Here is a 19814-nt window from a genome sequence, read left to right as displayed (position 1 = left end):
AGGGAAAAAAAAGATAAGGTCATCATGACTCTATTAAGACTAAGCCAAATTTAAGAATAATCTCTTAAGGGGCGCCTGGGTGGCTCAGTCGGTTGGGCATCTGACTTCAGCTCAGGTCATGATGTCGGTGTTCCCAGGTTCAAGCCCTGTGTCAGGCTCTGTGCTGATGGCTCAGAGCCTGGAGCCTGCTTCGGATTCTGTGTCTCCCTCTCTCTCTGCCCCTCCCCCGCTCATGCTTTGTCTTTCTCACTCTCAAAAATAAATAAATGTTAAAAAAAATTAAAAAAAGAATAATCTCTTAAAGTGTTACTTATCAAGTCCTGGATAGCATTTAAAAACATTAAGTTTGGCCTAATATATGTATGCTATAGATTTGTTACATGTGCTGAGATATAGGAAATGTAAGTAAACATCAGAAACCATACTGAATTGATAACACCAAGTATTTTTAATAAATCCTTCAGTAAATTCTATCCTAAATCAGTTTTGATTCACAAGCTACTCTAGACATTATATTTAAGTCAAATATCTAATCTGATTTTTTTTTCTATTTTTATCCCAATCAAATAGAGATAACATGAGAAAAGCACTTCCAATAAAGAAAATTATTGTTTCTAATGTGAATTAACCAGTAGTTTGACATTTTAGATTTAGTAGTTCATAAACTACTTGAGAAGAAGAAATACAATCATATTTAACGTTAGATCTTTCTTGGGCTTATCAGAGGGTGTATGCTTACAAATAGTCAGCCGTGGAACCTACCTGGTTGATGAGCAATTTGGGTGAAGAATACCAATGTGGATTAAAAGCCTAATTCCCAGCAGGCCCTTCTCTATGGGAAATCTGTCTCCGAGGGCTGGCTAAGAACTTGCCTTGCTCACTGACTTTTTTCCTGTAGGCTGACCATTGATGGGGAGAACACCACTAAACATTTTGATGATTCATTATAAGTGTGCACATCATACTTTTACACTGATTTTTATGTGGCTTCATCTTAATGGTCTCCCACACCAAAAGTCATGTTTGAAATACAATACATTAACAATCTGAAGCAGACTGAACTGTGAAGCAGGATACTGAGAATAAATAGATGAAATTCTAGACATTTCTAAAGAGGATCCAGCTACTTAATAGCCACTGAGGTCTTTGGTGAATAGGTGTGAATATTTCAGTGCAGTCCAACCTGAACTGAGAAGCAGTTCTTCATTCCAAATTTAAATACCGCCTGTGCATATAAAAAAAAAAAAAAAGAGTTTTATTTATTAGTCCAAAATGTTACTATGATTGGGATCTTGAAAAAACATTCTTTTTCTTGGGCATGTTCTTCAGCAAAAAGCAGTTGGGAAGGGTAGGTTAGAGAATGGAACTTGTCTTTGGAAGCCATAAAGTTGAAACGTCCTGTTTTTCACCTCACAACAGGCGAAGCTGGGCCGAAGATAGTTGTTGAGTAAGTACATTTCTCTGCCAAAGTTAAGATGATGAACCATGGGTGAACCCTGGCAACATTCTATTCACCCACTGAAAAGCTGCTAGTATTTGGTTATTGAGGCTCGCCCAAATCATTTTCCTCACACGTTGGACCCATTCTCTTTGAGGGGCAAGTGCAGCTTCCAACATGAGAGTTACAGTGAGCTCTGTGGATACACTGACGCTTCAGAGCACAGTTCGATCCATACTGGCCTGACCTGCATTCTGTGAGGGGGAAAAATAAAAATAAGGGCAATTCAAATATGCTTTTTTATCACACAGTCTTTTTACTACTATTTCTTGGAAACGAATAGGATAATGATAGACTTGTAAAGAATTCTGGTTAACCATGTGGTATCTTTTTCCCATGCTAGAATGTTATATAACAAAAGTAAGGACTTTAATGGAAAACAGGAGGAAGCTGGGGGTGTCAAGGAAGTTAGTGACAAAACTGAAAAGAGGAGAAGGCAGGACAGCAGCTTACATTTTTAAAGTACCTTCTCAGAATTAGATTGTTCAATAGAGCTTACAACAGTGGCATTCTGAGGGACCCAGGGAAAATGGATTAGTTGTCTTGAGGTCAGAACAAGGCAACACTCGCTCAGAATACGCAATATGTGAAATTTGTCTTTAGGTTGAAACACAATCATTTGAGCTTATGTTGTTGAAAATGAAATGCTTTTTTTTTTTTTTTAATTTTTTTTTCAACGTTTATTTATTTTTGGGACAGAGAGAGACAGAGCATGAACAGGGGAGGGGCAGAGAGAGAGGGAGACACAGAATCGGAAACAGGCTCCAGGCTCTGAGCCATCAGCCCAGAGCCCGACGCGGGGCTCGAATTCACGGACCGCGAGATCGTGACCTGAGCTGAAGTCAGACGCTTAACCGACTGCGCCACCCAGGCACCCCGAAAATGAAATGCTTTTAAATTCAACTCTTTCATCTCTTAAAATATATCAAAAGGGCCATAGATCTCCTGTATACCTAACTCTGTGAAATCCTGCTATATGTACTAAAGGGATATAACTATGTTTAAATTGAATTGCGTTGTGATTACAACTGGTGGAAGAATAAAAGGAAGGGATAAAAATAGTTAATGTTTTATTAAAATAACTAAAGATGGACTAAAAGGGGTCCTTCAAATATCACACCCCAGTCTGGGTGTTTGGTATTAGTCCAGAAGAGAATTAGCAGAGAATTAACAGGGTCTGTCTCTGAAGGACTGTGAGGTTAGGGAGAAAGTCCAGCCCAGTCCAGCCCATGGAAACAGAAAATCGATTCATACTTTCCAGTCACACTGGCAAGACTAGGAATTAAATAAATTTACCAATATTTAAGGATCAGAGAAATTTAACTTGTAGTAATAACAGTCACCTCGCTCTATGCAGTTTACAAAATGGGTTCCTAATACATTATTTCATTTGGTTCTAACAAACACTTGTGAGGTAGGCAAGGCAGTGAGGTAAGCCCTCTCATTCTGGAAAGAGATAAACCAAGGTTCGCTGTGGCTTAAGAAATCTTCGTACATGTTATATCCCAGGTGAATGGCAGAGCTGGATTTCTAAGTTCTCGTCTGTTGCTCTTTGGTCATTCTCCACTATTATGTAGAAGGACAAAGTATCAAGCGTACATATAGAAGAAAGACCAAATAAGAAATTAGAACACTGGAAAGTGGAAAATTTAGAAAAAAAAAATATATACATATATATAATAAAAATATAAAACATAGATAAAAAATATATAACATACATAATAAAAATATATAACATATATATAATTGTGTGTGGATAGATAGATGATAGATAAATAGATATTAGAGCAAGTCTTGAGTCTGTAGGCAAAATTTTGTTAAACATTTCTTTAGTACCTCAAAATTCTCTTTGCTGAGTTAGAGAGTCAACCTAAATTTACCACGAGCAGTTGGATTTTTTTTTTTTTCTCTTGGACAATGAAGATTGCTTTAAGAGGTGCTTTAGGGCTCTTGCCTTAAGTAATTAACTACTTAGATTTTAAATATGGTATAAATGGAGACTGAGAAATCAATTTTGTAATTAATTGCTTTGATAGAGTAATTCAACTCTTTCCTAAAGGAAGGTACAACAGGTAGGTAAAGGAGTTTTGGAGGTGATGTAAATGCTGCTCTGAAATGAATCTCTTCTTGGGGTGCCTGGGTGGCGCAGTCGGTTAAGCGTCCGACTTCAGCCAGGTCACGATCTCGCGGTCCGTGAGTTCGAGCCCCGCGTTGGGCTCTGGGCTGATGGCTCAGAGCCTGGAGCCTGTTTCCGATTCTGTGTCTCCCTCTCCCTCTGCCTCTCGCCCGTTCATGCTCTGTCTCTCTGTCCCAAAAATAAAATAAAAAAACGTTGAAAAAAAAAAAAAAAGAAATGAATCTCTTCTTTAAAGCTCCAAACTTTATGAAGTTAAAAAAGAATTCTGTCATTTCAATTTCAAACTAACGCATTCACCTCTGCCCAGTGTGTGGGAGGAAGTTTGGTGGTAAGACCTAAGTGTTCTTGTTTGTAAAGGAGTTATGAATCAGGATCTCTCCTGAGCAGTTCAGAATCTGATTTTAATTTATAAAAATACCACATTTTCATGTTAATAACGATGTGTATTTAAGACATCTGCTTGAATGTCTGCAAATGTTAATTTACCAAGAGGGTGGGGAAATAATCCAATAAAAAGCTGCTACATTCTTTTATGAATTAACATTATGGCTGTTTAATGGGTCTTTTACCAGAGTTCAAATTAAAATGAGGTCTTTTATCTTTATAGTGCCTGCATAGACACAGCTGCTCACAGTTAATATCACAGATGAACTGTGCCTAATTGAAAATAAAAATGCAAATAAAAGACCCTGTAGTACATCTGTGTAGGCTGTGGGTATCCCAAAGAGCTCGTGACAAGAGGGGCCTTGAAGTGCCCACTGAGAATGGACACATTAGTACACATGATCCACTGTCACGTGGTAATTACTTGTGGATGAAAGAGCCTATGTGATACAGGAATTTTGTCCATGGAAAGTCCATAGAGCGAGGCTTTAATTTCCAGCCTCTCCATCAGCTCTCTTGGTTTAGTGGCTAGCATTAAGCCACTTCTGAGTGCTGTCCCATAGAACTTTCTGCAAAGACAAAAATGTTCTATACTGCGTTGTCAAATACCGTAGCCACTTGAGCCCTTGAAATGTAATGTGCGACTGAGGTGAATTTTAAATCAAACCAAATTTAAATTAAGTAGCCACCTATGGTTAATGGACAAGGCATGTTAGACAACACGGATAGAGAACCAAAAGCAATTCCTATGATTGCAAAGGCACCTAGCATAAATTAAAATGTCTGGCACATAGTATGCATTCAATAAACACTAGTGGTTTTTCTCAATATTTAGATCAAACCACAAATGCTACAAGCATTCTGCCTTTCCTGAGCATTTCATTGGTGACATGCATGCTGTGGCTTCACCAAGATGTTATGTAAATGTTTATCCTGACATATTTAGCTTAGATATGACAAGGTTCCAGGACTTTTGTCTACCATGACCCCATGAAGAATGCAGAGAAGAGAAGCCAGAATTCCTTCAACAAAAATTTGCTACAGACTATCATGTGCTGGATGGACAAATAGACAGTCGCTCAATTCACAAGCCTGCAGTGCAGCAGAACACAAGGATTAGACATTTAAATGAAGCAGCTTTGCAAGAAAGCAATGCCTGTATCAACAAGTGCCTGAGTTGGAAGAACCCATAAGGTTCCAAGTCAGTATTCATAACCCCTTTACCTTGGTCTCAAAGTCTATAGAAAGGGAAGAAAAAAGTAGAGGAAAGGATATAACACTCTTGATGAGCTACTGGAGGTTCCTTATTCTGGCCTGTATACAGATACTCACACATACAGTATTGACCACTAGTAGTATTACCCAAAGTCTGAAAACAGTCTGCCTGGGTTCAAATCTTGGTTCTGCCACTTACTACCTTTCTGTGCTTCCATTTCTTCATCTGTCAAATAGGAATAACCATAGCAACAACCTCATAGAGTGGTGGTAAGAATTAAATGAATGCATGCAAAGTGTTTAAGATGGGCCAAGGCATTCCAAAAAGTAGCTTTTCTTCCCCCCACTATTTCTTAGAAGCAAAGTGGAGTGGGGGAGATGACGCTGCGTAAGAAGTACTCTCCTATAGCCTGTTACTATGGTTTTCTCAGCATTACTGAAATTCCAAGTTACAGAATCATAGATTAGTGCTGGAAATGATCTTAGCAATATGTAGCCTCAACCCTTCTTCCTGGCAAGGAGGAAAGTAAATTCTGAGATTAAATGCTCTACTTTGGATCATAATTTGTGGCAGGGTCAGTCCTTCAGGGCTATAGTGAAATATGTAAAATCTTTTCATCTAGTAAACATCCATCAAGTTAAATAGCAAGTGATGTATCAAGGATCCATTCAATCTACTTTCTCCTCTTCTTAAGACACTCCATGAAGATTTAGGATTTTACATTCCAGGTCATTCTTGTGAGTGGAATGGAAAATAAAGGATACATCTCAATTTACAATGAGTAGGTGGGAACTCGGTTCTCAAGAATACTATTTGGATCGTACCTTAATTGCCTTAATTTTAGTTATTTCTCTGAATAACTTTTGTGATGAGGGTATTTAGCTGGATTACTATGAGGTACTTACAATGTGCCCTGTCTCAGCTGTGGTGCTGGATTTGGGTGCCTGTGATGTAACAGCTATATACCCTGGTTAATTGTACTAAGGCAAGGTGACAAGCAGTGGTGGGGCAATGTTCTCTAATTTAGTAATGTTTTTAGTATGAAAACGTCTGTATATGTCCATGTGAACCATGAATCAGAGGGACATCATGAGGTGCTTTGGTTCATACCAGCATCACATGTGGCTCCAGTTTTCTCAGGTGGGTAGAAGTATTTTCCAGTTACTGAGTGGCAGGAACTTTCTCATTCACAGTCACAAAGTTGATGGCAATTGTCTCCAAACATTCCAAGTGAACACTCTACCAAGGAATACTGAAAAATTAACCCTCTGAGCTTTCACTGACGCACTTAAATTGAGATTAAAATACAATTTCCTCGGGGTGCCTGGGTGGCTCAGTTGGTTAAGCATCCGACTTTAGCTTAGGTCATGATCTCATGGTCCCTGAGTTTGAGCCCCATGTCGGACTCTGTGCTGACAGCTCGGAGCCGGGAGCCTGCTTCAGATTTTGTGTCCCCCTCTCTCTCGGTGCCCCTCCCTTGCTCGCACTCTCTGACTCTCTCTCTCTCTCTCTCTCTCAAAAAATAAATACATATTAAAAAATTTAAAAAAATACAATTTCTTCAAGATTAAGTCCCAACTAACAAAATGGGATGGTAAACTGATTTTTGTTGGTCAGAAGAAGGGAGGGAAGTTTTGGAATTTTCAGAAAGAAGCTGCATTGTATACACGATTTCACATTCAGGTCTTATATATTTCAACAGGTCTATATATTTCAACAATGGTTTATATCTGTCAGAATGTGGGTAAGCTTTTTGAAGATAGGAATTTAAGGAAAGAGACTGAGTCCACTAAGGGCATTTTAATACTTTTCCTTAAAAAGCTATTTATTGTGTATCTCCTCAGAAGACTGTTAGCTCTATGTTTTCCACTATATTCCCACATTTTAATGCAGAATCAGGCACATAACAACAGCACATTATTGAATCACTAAATAATAAATGAATAAAGGATGGACAAGAAATACTATATATAAGGCTCTAGTGACAAATGAGGATATGGTATGAGACTAATATATAAATCTTTTTAAGAGGCAATAATTTTGGTTCACATAAAGTCAAATTATTATATTATATATTATAGTATTATTATCATGGCTGTTGTAATGATATGCACAAGACTGTACATAATAGAGAGTAAAATTGGACTTAGAGTTGTTAACTAAGAACTATGTAGTTTGGTATTGTTTAGAAGTAGGCTGATCAGAGTCTTTTAGGACTTTATAATACTTTGTTTCAAACTGAGTAACCCAAATTCCCACCTCCATCTATTTATCCACGTTCATGGCTGCCACTACTTTCTTGTGATAAAAGCCCAATTCACATCTTTCAATATTTTTTCATAAAACCCTTATATTTATTTCAATTCCATTGAACCCAATATAGTCTTTTAAAAACATTTAATGAAATATTTTTCATTCAGAGGGAGATCATTTGTCCACTAAAAGCTAACAGCTTTTGGGGTGCCTGGGTGGCTCAGTCGGTTAAGTGTCCAACTTCAGCTCAAGTCATGATCTCACAGTCCATGAATTCGAGCCCCGCGTCAGGCTCTGTGCTGATAGCTCGGAGCCTGGAGCCTGCTTCAGATTCTGTGTCTCCCTCTCTCTCTGCCCCTCCCCTGCTCATGCTCTGTCTCTCTCTATCTCAAAAATAAATAAAAATATCAAAAAAAAAAGTTAACAGCGTTGGTGATGTTTTGAGATATTAAACAGTTTCATTTATAGGAGGCAAAACATTTTGATCAATCAGAAGCAAAATCAGAAAGAACAACTATACTGGCATAGAATGAATTCTTGTCTCTTTAATGTCCAAGTCGGAAGTTTAGATGATTATTCCATGTTTTCAATTGGAGTTTGTATTTTTGCCCTTAGTTGGAAAGATCTCATGGTCACACAGAATTCCCATATGTCTAAAAATGCTCTGGCTATACCTTTTTCACACTGGCTGCCATGGAAACCTGCTGGGCAAATGCACTGTCAATTCACTGCATCACAACTGGCTCCATTTTTGCAGTCACAGATGTGAGCACAATCCAAAACATAAAATCCAGGAAGGCACGCTAGAAAATAGAAGTGTCAAAAGGCTATGTTGTCTTTAAGAATAAGTAATAAATGACATGCTCTAGGTCATTTTTTTCCCCCAAGACTAAAGAAGGAGATGAGAGCAAAGAATTAGAAAACAAGAAAAAATTATATGGAGATGAGTATCGACAATAGTTTAGCCATATAGATAAATGAATATATAAAAGGCCATTCTCTATAAGTCATCTAGAAAAATCCATACTAAAATGTAAAATATCTTCCAATAGATAAAATTTATTTGCTATGATGAGCTATAGTCTTACAAAGATTTCACCAAAACCCTCTAATACCCTAAACACCAAAACTATGTTTTCAAACTTCAGATTCAAGCTAAATTTAGCAAGAATGGTTTTTCAATCAAATTGTTTAAGTAAATAAGGGCATCTATGGAAAGTGATTCACATGGTTCTTTTTTTTTTAAAGTTTATTTCACGTATTTTGAGAGGGTGGGGAGGGGAAAAAAGAGAGGGAGAGAGAGAATCCTCCCATGCTGACAGTGCAGAGCCTTACGTGGGTCTAGATCCCACAAACTGTGAGATCATGACTTGAGCTGAAATCAAGATTCAGATGCTTAACTGACTGAGCCACCCAGGCACCCCGCATATAGCTCTTAATGGTTGAAGTCCTGGGAATGTATGACAAAGGTGGGTATGAGGAAATCAGGGGAAGAAAAGAAGGAGAAAGGGAATAAAAGAGAGAGAATATGATATATACATATATATATATATATATATATCTTAAGATGTTAATATATATATATATATAGTAGGTTAACATCTTAAGAAGAAGTTAAGTTTTAAAGTCAGTGAAATATAATATTTGGAAATTTTCCTTAGATGATCCATAAAGTACAATATAGAACTGTCTTTTAGGAAGTCCAGTATGACCTGTTTCTCTTCCATGGTTGGAGATGGTTAATATTTTTGTGGCTGAATATCAAGAAGTAGTACTTGGTTTACATTTAGAGACCATGTAATCCAAGCAAATGCATTTCTTTAAATGCTAAAATTGTCATCTGTCCAGAGAGATGACCTGAGAAAGGTGTGTGAGAGCTAAGCTTGACTGCAAAAAATAGATTCTCATTTCCTATCTCGAGCTTTCTATAAGGCTGTGCTTACCACTCATCAATGGGAAGGGGATGAAATTTACTCACCCTTCAATTACCCATATTCTCTCCCCCCTCTCTCCCTCCCTTCCTTTCTCTAGCTCTCTCTCCTCTCTCTTTCTCTGTGTCCCCCACCCCCCTTCTAGAGTTGGATTTGGCTAGGTTCCATGTGTATGACACTTGTCCAGCATGCATGGACAGATTCAACATTAGGAAAAACTCATAATCAGGGAGAAGAAAAAGAAGGTAAAACCAAAAGGAGATAAGGAAATTTTACACAATATATACCCTTCTATTGTCTGATCTCATAAATCTTCAAAAATAAGTAACAAAGGAAGATCCAATGCAATGTTTCTTCTGTTTGTTCTTGTACAATTGCTACTGAAAACACATAGAAAAAAATCAACTATACTTTATCTCTTTTATTTTAATTATATATAAAAGTGAATTCATAAAGATTGCTTTGCTCAACTTATTCATTTCTTTCAATAATACTATTATTCTTCCAGGCTCCCTGGCTCAGAACTTACAGCCATCTTTGATTCCTTCATTTTCCTCATCTTCATGTCCAAATCAACTGCCTAAAACGGTCAATTATTCTTCCAAAATAAGCTTTTGCTCATTCATTTCCATTTTTATCCCAGTCTATATTTTAAAAATTCTAGACCATAATTATAGCTTCCCGCATACACAATACTCATGACTATCCTTCCCGATGATCAACAATGTACCCACTTTACAGATTTGTTTCACCAGAGTGATGTCTCCTGTCTGCTCAAAATCTTCCTTGATAAGCAGCTACACAGAAGATAAAATTTATGGGCTTCGAATAAATATATTTTACTCTCTTGTATCTGTTACTCTGATCTTGAAAACAAAACAAACGAAAACTACAAGACGTTTGATTCAATACTTACTGACCTAAGAAACCTCAGAGTAGTTGGCGAGAATTCTAAACTTCAGAAAGCTTAATAAGATTTGTTCCCGGGAAATATGTTTGCCAGAGCCTAAAAACAAGTTGAAAGACATGGGAACAATTTTGTACATTAATATTAGTTAAGAGGCTCAAAAAATTATCTACCTCTAAATAATTAATATTTATCAAGTTTTGCCATGCCACATGCCTCAGTGCTAAATACTTACATGTATCTTCTTATTTAGTCCTCATTATAATCTTTAAGGGAAGGTGTTATTATTTTCCCCATTCTACATATGTTGAAACTGAAACTTATAGAAGTTAATAGTTTATACATCTTTTATATGACAGAGTTAGGCCATTTACAGCTAACTCGAAAGACTAAGCTCTCACATCTTAATTTGTTAACTTTGTTGTCCATCAGGGATCTCTGATGTCTAAAGCAAATTATTGTATAATTCTTCCTTTTCCTATTTAGATGAAAATATTGAGTCCAAATGAAGAAGTGATACAAATATGTTTCAGGAGACCTTGAAAACAGACATTTCTGAGTTAAGCCTAGATTAACATGAAATAAATGGCTTACTTGTCTATATTTTGCCTAAAGGCAGAGGAAGAACAACTTTGTTCAAAAAGTATGGCAGCTGACTCCTCTGCTTGTGTCTACTCCAGATGCTCCTGGAACCATGGAATCATTGTTGAACAAGAGTTATAAAAAGAATGAACAAGTTCAATTACTTCATCATGGCAACATCTAGATGCGACATCTAGAACTTAAATTAGAGCTATGAAATCCATTGTAAGAAACTAAATCATTAACAGTTTACTAATTTGATATAATGTGAATGTATTACTTTAATGATTTAAAGCAGTTTAATTTTTTTTAACGTGTATTTATTTTTGAGAAAGAGAGAGAGGGCACAACAGGGGAGGAGCAGAGAGAGAGGGAGTCACAGAATCTGAAGCAGGCTCCAGGCTCTGAGCTGTCAGCACAGAGCCCCATGAGGGGCTCAAACAAACTGGGAGATCATGACCTGAGCCGAAGTCAGATGCTCAAACAACTGAGACACCCAGGCGCCCCAAAGCAGTTTTTAAAGCTTAAAACTTGTCAACACTATGAAATGCCCACTTGTTATCTCTGTTTACCATGTTCACAGTTCCTTCTGTGGGAACCTTAAAGGCACTCACAGCTTTTAGAAAACCGACTGCAGACTCCATTGTTCTGACATGAGCAATTAAAATGGCAGCCTGAGCCATAATAACCAAGAACATTCTGAAAAAGAAACCACCCAAGCATTAGTTCTAGTTAAGGCCACTGAATTTGTAGTAATGAGTTCAAAAACAGAAACAAACTGAAGAATCGATAAAAAAATAAAAGCAAATCATTAGCTAACCTAATCAAGACAAAAACAGAAACACACCCAATTTTTTTTTTTTTTTTTTTAATGTGGACTAACCATAAAAAGGAAAGCTGGACCACTATCTTACAAAAAGCATGATACAAATAAGTATAAAAACCTAAAGGAAATGGAAAACTTATAGAAGACAACTTACCAAAATTCCTCTAATTTGAGGCTGAAAACCTAGATAGACTAATTATAATACAAAAACAATAAAGCAAATAGTAAAATAGTTTCTGATTTAGAACAACAGCAACAAAAATCCCACCAGTCTTAGGTTTCATATGGAATTCTATAAGCCTTTGCGGATGAGATTATCACCTTACTATATACACTATTTCAGAGCATTGAAAAGGAAGAGTAATTTCAAATACATTTTATTGAGTATAACATCAATTCCAAAACCTGACAAAATGCATATAAAACTACAGCTTAATTTTACCTATGAATATTGATGCCAAATTCATAAAAAATGTAAGTACACAGAAACCAACAGCATATTATAAAGCAATATATCATGATCAAGTAGTATTTATTCCAAAAATGTAAGGTCATTCAACATTAGAAAATTCATTAATACATACATCATATTTATCAGTCAAAAGAGAAAAATCATATTATTAATTCCATAGATGCAGAAAATACATTCAAAAAATAAATTCACTAAAAAATTCAGTGAAATCATTGAATAAATCAGAAAATTAATAGCTATCTTAATATGGATATTAAAACCCAACATTTCACTTGATGGGAAACAAAAATATTGAACAAATAGAGCATGTTTGTTTTTGGATAAAATGAGTTAACATCATAAATATGTTAATTTTCCCTAACAGAGTAAATGCAGAGGACAAAAACAGCAACAAACAAACAAAAACACCTGTATTTTGTTTTTGTTTTTTTTTCATTTTTGCATCTAGACAATTTATTTATAAAGTTTATTTAGTGGAACACATACACAAAAATGTATCAGGAAATCCCTGAAAATAACAGCAATGAATGGTGGCTTGCCCTATCAGTATCAAATATATATAATAAAGACTCATAATAAAAAAGTATTTCATTTCATTTGCACATAAATAAACAAACCAATAAAATAGAGCATCCAGAACTATATCTAACTGCATATAAATGTTTAGTATTTGATGAAAGCTGCATCTCAAAGCAGTGGGTAAGATAGACTTGCAAAAGTTGCAATATAATAACTGAAAAGCTATATAAAGGGAAAATAGATATATTCCTTACACCATACACCAGGAAAAATACTTAAAATTGATCAGAGAATTAAGTGTCAAAAATGACATGCTACAAGTGTGAAAAGAAAACATGAATGAATTCTCCTAAAACTTCAAAATGGGAAATAAATTCCTAATTATGACTGAAACTAAAAAAAAAAAAAAATAGAGGGAAAAAAAGATATATCTTATTACAAACAAGAAGAAACTTTGAATCATGCAGAATCTATAATCCAAAGAGGCTCCTAATAAACCATATCCCCTGGGATTTGCACTCTTGTACTGCCCATCCCACATGGAATCTGCATTAATCCTATGACTTGCCTTATCCAATAGGATGTGGTAGAAGTGATGTTATATCACTCCCAAGCCTTAGGAAGACCTGATAACCTCTGCTTTGGGAAATCAGCAGTCACCTAAGAAACCCAATTATCCTGTTGGAGAAAAAGGCCATACAAAGGAGGGTGGAACTTTATGATGGGCCTAGTGCCCTTATTAGATGAGACACAAGAGAGCTTTCACACTCTTTCTCTGTCTGCCATAAAAGGATAAAATAATAGAAAAGTTACCTGCAAATCAGAAAATAGGGCTTTCTCCAGGAACCAAATTGGCTGGCACCTTAATGTTAGATTTCCCAGACGCCAGAACTGAAAAAAAAAAAAAAAAGAATTTTAAGTCACCTCATTTATAATATTCTGTTAGCAGTCCAAGTTAACTAAGACAAGGAGAACGAATCCATGTGGAGGAACACTGAGGTCGCAGATGTGTAAATGAAGAGGTTACCTTCTCTATTCCCACCCAGTGGAGTGTCCAGAGAGCTCCAGGCCCAGTTATTATCTGCAACAAGAGTCACTTAGATGAACCCAGTTAATCATCAGAATCACAAGAGAGAATAATAAATTGTTTTAAGTCTCTAAGCTTTGGGATGGTTTCTTATATATTGATAGATGACCAGTCTGGTGGCAAATGCACTACAGGCAAAGTAAAAAGACAAAAGACAAACTTTCCCATATTAAGGTGAATGATTCACAACAAAGAGTTAATCTATCTATCTATCTATCTATCTACACATACACACACACACACACACACACACACACACACACACATAGAATTTCTAACATTAAAGAAGAAAAAACAACCTTATAGAAAAATGAGCTAGAGTTATGAATAATTTATAAGAAAAAATGCAAAAAGTCCTGATCCATTAGGGAAGATAACAAAAAATTTCATAATAATAAAATTTAAATTAAAACTCTATTGAGAGGTGCTCTGGTGGCTCAGTCAGTTAAATGTCCAGCTTTTGATTTTGTCTCAGGTCATGATCTCAGGTTCGTGAATCTGAGTGTCACATCAGGTTCCACACTGTCAGCGTGTATTGGGATTCTCTCTCTCTCCTTCTCTCTCTGCCCCTCTCCTGCTCTCGCACTCTCTCAAAATAAATAAACTTTAAAAATAAATAAGTAAAACTCGATTGATATAACATTTCTCACCAAAATTTGTAACATATTCTTTTGATAAGGCTGTGAAGAAACAGACATTCTATATATTGCTTGTGAGCAAGCAAAATGGTACAACACCACATGGAGAATTTTATATGTTGCAAAATCATATTTGTTTTTACCCAATGACTCAGCAACTCTTGCATATGTTTGAAATGTTTCATATTAACAGTTTAAATGATAGAATCAAAAGTTAAAATATTCCATATTCAACTTGGGGTTAAAAAAACTAATATGGGGGCGCCTGGGTGGCTCAGTCGGTTAGGCATCTGACTTCGGCTCAGGTCATGATCTCACAGCTGGTGAGTTTGAGCCCTGCATCAGGCTCTGTGCTGACAGCTCGGAGCTGGAGCCTGCTTCGGATTCTATGTCTCCTTCTCTCTCTGCCCCTCCCCAACTTGTGCTCTGTCTCTATCAAAAATAAATAGATGCAAAAAAAAAGTTAAAAAAAACTAATATGAAAATGATGATACTATTTTTTTTTTTTAAATTTTTTTCAACGTTTATTTATTTTTGGGACAGAGAGAGACAGAGCATGAACGGGGGAGGGGCAGAGAGAGAGGGAGACACAGAATCAGAAACAGGCTCCAGGCTCTGAGCCATCAGCCCAGAGCCTGACGCGGGGCTCGAACTCACGGACCGCGAGATCGTGACCTGGCTGAAGTCGGACGCTTAACCAACTGCGCCACCCAGGCGCCCCGATGATACTATTTTTAAAGTACTGCTGTGATTCTGATTTAGTAATCCCAAATATCAGAAAATTGATGAGCTGTTTTCCATGAATTAGGGAAAATATCCATCTTAAAAAAAACTTCCTGAAAAACAATCTTCAATTTAGACTTAGAAAGGCTGTTATTTCAAGTGACTTTACCCTCACTTTCAGATGGGAAAACCAAATTGTGAACATTGTGATATTCCCAGAGACACAGAGCATTGTATCAGCAGTGCACGAGTTAGCATAGGGAACTATTCATTCTCATTGCTGCCAAATTTCATGACAGTCAAATTAGTGGTAAAGGATGGTGGGTAATTATACCCATTGTGATCATAATATGTTGGGGCCACAGATCTAAAGAGTCATAGCTCCCATAGGTGAAACCATTTAGGTAAAAGTTCACTGTGTACTCCAAGTTCAGGTCACCACACAGTGTTCCCACCTACACTCAGCCTTACCGTCAGAGCCCTTTCTCTCTATTCTGCCAAAAGAAAACATCGTCTCCTACAATACCGTGCTCTAAATAGGGAGCATGCTTTCCAATGTTGCACCAAATAATCAACTGCGATTCAGAAAGAAAACATCAGAACAACCATCAATGTTTATTTTTATTCATTCTTTATCAATTTAAACCTCTATATATCTTTTGTAACATACATGTTTGTTGAAAACCACGTGCATGTCACTTAAAAATATATTCATGGTGGTGCATGATTAATTTTTCTTAATGAGTGATGGTGGGTGACCTCTGAGTCCTCCTCTTGACCCCTTGCAGCTGGGGCCACTCTTAATGTGAACTGGCTCTGCCCAGGGCCCTGGGTCCTCCACCCTGCCAGCCTCAAGGCCTCAGTGGTGGTTGAGGTTCTTTAGTATCTTGCCAAGAAACTCAAGGGTCAACAAACCTGCCATCCACAAAGGCTTTAGGCTTAAACAGAATTGGAAGGGGAGTGGGGTTTAGGTCTCATAAGAGCTCTTTCACATTAATTTATATTATTTCAGTTACTTAGGGGTTTTAAGGATTTTCATGTGGGTAACAAGGTAACAAAACCAGTTGATATTCACATAACACTATTTTTATTGGCAATGGAGTCATAATTGTAAACAACTTGCATGAACTTATTAGAAAATAGCCTCATCACAGGCCTCTACTATATTTTATCAACCAATGGCAGTATGCTCCAGATTTTTATTGAATAAAAGAAAGTGCTAATCAAATTACCTTTTCCACAATAATTTCCTGTCCATCTAAGATAACAAGTACAGCTTCCGTCCACAGGATTGCAAAGTCCACCATTTTTACAGGTACATTTCAGTTCACAGTTTGGGCCATACATTGTTTGGGATACCCTATAGCACATGAGCAAACATTTTTCTTTTTTTTCTTTTTTAATTTTTTTTTTCAACGTTTATTTATTTTTGGGACAGAGAGAGACAGAGCATGAACAGGGGAGGGGCAGAGAGAGACGGAGACACAGAATCGGAAACAGGCTCCAGGCTCTGAGCCATCAGCCCAGAGCCCGACGCGGGGCTCGAACTCACGGACCGCGAGATCGTGACCTGGCTGAAGTCGGACGCTTAACCGACTGCGCCACCCAGGCGCCCCGAGCAAACATTTTTCTATGTTTCAGATAGAGTAATCATATTTGTATAGCAAAAGCATAAGAAAATGTTCAAATTAAAACAACTACTCAGATGTTACCTGAAGGTAGTAAGCACAATCATTCATCCATGTTTTCATTCACACTATACACTTTGATGACACTTATAACTACATGCTTGGTATGCTTGGGGAACTGGAGATACCCTAGCAAATAAGCAGAGGTCAATCCCAGATTGGCAATGGGAGCATTTTCTATATTTAGTCTCAAAACTGACGACAGACAAGTGGCTCACTCGTCAATGTCTTGGTGCTGAAATTTGAAAAGCACTTTAGCCTACAGTGGTGGGTGACACAAACAAAGACCATTGCCAAGAGGAGGTAAGTAAGATACAAGTGAGTGAAGCTGACCAGACATAAGGCGAACTGAGCCTTCACTGTCAGGGGAAAATGACCGAGTGGCACAAAGTGCCACAAATAGGAGATTAGACACTACTCACATTTAGCTGCTTTTACCATGAAGAATACGGGCCCAATATAACCGGCTAAGATGGTTTTTTTTCAGGAAAACTCAAGATCCATATTTTATATGAAACCATTTAATCTTTGAAAGTTGGCAATCAATTAAAATTGTTTTATGGCACTGTGGAAGCCAAAACTATATCAGCCAATTCAAACACATTTGTGGCTAGATTTGGCCAAAGGCCTGTCATTTATACCTTTTAGTTTATAGTATTTTTACATAATGATATTTTTCACATGAATTATCTCATGTAATGTTCACAAATATACCTCTGATGTGGGTAACAGTATTCTTATTTACACTTGAGAAAACCGAAGCCCAGAGACTTCATTCTTTCTCAGGCTCAAGTAGCCAGGAAAGATAAAAACTGACCTTCCAATCTAGAACTTCTGACTTCTCATCAACCATTCTTTCTATTCCAGCTAGCAGGAGAGACATTAGAGGTTTTTTTTTTTTTTTTTTATTTGCCCAAAGACATTTGGTTACTACATAACAGAGCACATACTTAATTCAGTATGTATGACACTTTCTTTCCTGCCTTTTTTTTGACCCAATAGCTGTCCTTAACTTTAGTACCAAATGAAGACAAATACAGTTGTACAATTTATGGTTGAATCACCACTCGATTTAAAATTTCAACCCATCAGGGGTGCTTGGGTGGCTCAGTTCTTTAAGCGTCTGACTTTTGGTTTCAGCTCAGGTCACGATCTCAAGGATTTGTGAGTTCAAGCCCCATGTTGGGCTCTGCACTCACTCTGCAGAGCCTGCCTGGGATTCTCTCTCTCTCCATCTCCCTGTCCCTCCTTGTTTGCTCTCTCTCTCTCAAAAATAAATAAACCAATTTAAAAAATAAAATAACATTTCCACCCACATACCTCTCTGGAGCCCCATATCATGCTCTATTTTTTCTCTTAGCATTGATTTTATTCCTTTTTAGCATACATATAATTCACTTATTAATTATGTTCATTCTCCACTCTCTTTTCCGCTAGAAAGCAAGTTGTAGGACTGAGATACTGTGTATTTTATCCATATGTTCCATATGCTTAAAATGGGCATTGGCATTACATAAATATGTTTGAATTGAATGAATAAATTCCTGAATATATCCAGAAATAGTCGATGCCTCATAAAGCATATATATGTGTATCTGTCTTACCCTTTAACACATTTTTTTATCCAAAAGGTTAATATAGATACATAATATTGTGAATTTTGTTTCTTCTGTGAAATAAAATTCTCCAAGATTTTTCTAAATTAGTGCATATAATACATCTGCCTCATTCCTTTTTATCAGCTACTCAGGATTTATTGCATCTAATAAAATTTATTTTACCACACCACTATGGATAGGCAAGTAGTTGTTTAAAATGTTTTATTTTGCCACTATGAGCAGTGCTGTAATGAATATCCTTGTGAAAGTCTTCATTCATACATACCATTGTATCCGTGGGATAAGTCGCCAACAATTTTTAAAATAAAATATGTGCTTCTAACTGGTGACAGATAGTATCAAATTTCCTTACAAAGAGATGCACAAATTTACTTAGAAGGTTTACCAATGTGCCATTTTCCTTAGTCAAATGCAACTTTAATTTGGATTTCTTACATTATGAATGATGTTTATTATCTTTTCATAAGATCTATGGGTGTCACAGATTCTTTTGGTACTAATACATAAGAACACTTAGCTTATTTAAAAAGTTGGTCTTTTTTCTTCTATTTAAAAAAATATGATGTTTTTTATGTGTATTATGCCTTGACGAATTGTTTTAGTTCTTTTCAATCAAAACATCATGGACTTTTTTTCCTTTATGGGTTCTGAATTTTTGTCAAGATTTATAATATGACTTTCTAAAATAACTTGGTAAAAACCCCAATGGTAATTCCAGTGCTCTTAGAGTTTTTGTCATTATCTTTAAGTATTTTATACACTTGGAGTAATTTTGGTGAACAAAATTACTTTTACATGAGTTACTTTTGTCTAGATTGCTGGTCATTTGAGTTAACATAACTTATTAAATAATTCATATTTTCCCTATGTTTTACTTTAGTCATTCCTCATTTTTACTTTATTTTATTGTGTTTTTCGTTTATTTTCATCATTTGTTATTTACTAACATAAGTATTTTCGAATATAAAGTTTCCTCCATTTTCTGAATTACCTCATGGGATGTGAATGTCCTTACTGTTGCTTTAAAATTTTTGAAATACTGGTTTTGTTTCCCTTTTTGAGCCATTATTTAAGAAAATTTCAAAATGCCTATGCAGTATAGTGTGGTGGGCTTTTTCCCTGGTAGGGAGTTAGTTTTGTTATTAGTTCCTGTTTTACTGCTTTGATCATAGAATGCCATAAATCATACTTTTTGGAATTGATTTATTTTCTCTTTCAATTTTTGTGAATGTCTCATGGATCCTTGAAAAAGATATAATATCTTTCTTAGGCCACAGAATTTGGTTTCTAACAATTAGATATACCTTACTATGTTCAAACTTTGTAAGTTATTT

General features: G+C 36.4%; 1 long non-coding RNA gene across 1 annotated transcript in view; it reads right to left on the bottom strand.

The window, feature by feature from the left end:
- LOC147577285 (uncharacterized) overlaps nucleotides 1-19814 on the bottom strand; it is a 55003-nt gene that overhangs the window by 16014 nt on the left and 19175 nt on the right. The window contains exons 6-12 of the long non-coding RNA XR_015240105.1: nucleotides 16886-16990; nucleotides 16406-16533; nucleotides 11481-13616; nucleotides 10921-11012; nucleotides 9707-10425; nucleotides 6346-8291; nucleotides 763-1692 (exon numbers count right to left, since the gene is read on the bottom strand). This is a non-coding gene — a long non-coding RNA (uncharacterized LOC147577285). The remainder of the gene's footprint in view (nucleotides 1-762; nucleotides 1693-6345; nucleotides 8292-9706; nucleotides 10426-10920; nucleotides 11013-11480; nucleotides 13617-16405; nucleotides 16534-16885; nucleotides 16991-19814) is intronic.

This window comes from Puma concolor, chromosome C2 (genome assembly GCF_028749965.1).
Source record: "Puma concolor isolate L17-30 chromosome C2, mPumCon1.1.hap2, whole genome shotgun sequence".
Classification (NCBI taxonomy): Eukaryota; Metazoa; Chordata; class Mammalia; order Carnivora; family Felidae; genus Puma; species Puma concolor.
This window is presented reverse-complemented; position numbering and strand designations above follow the sequence as displayed.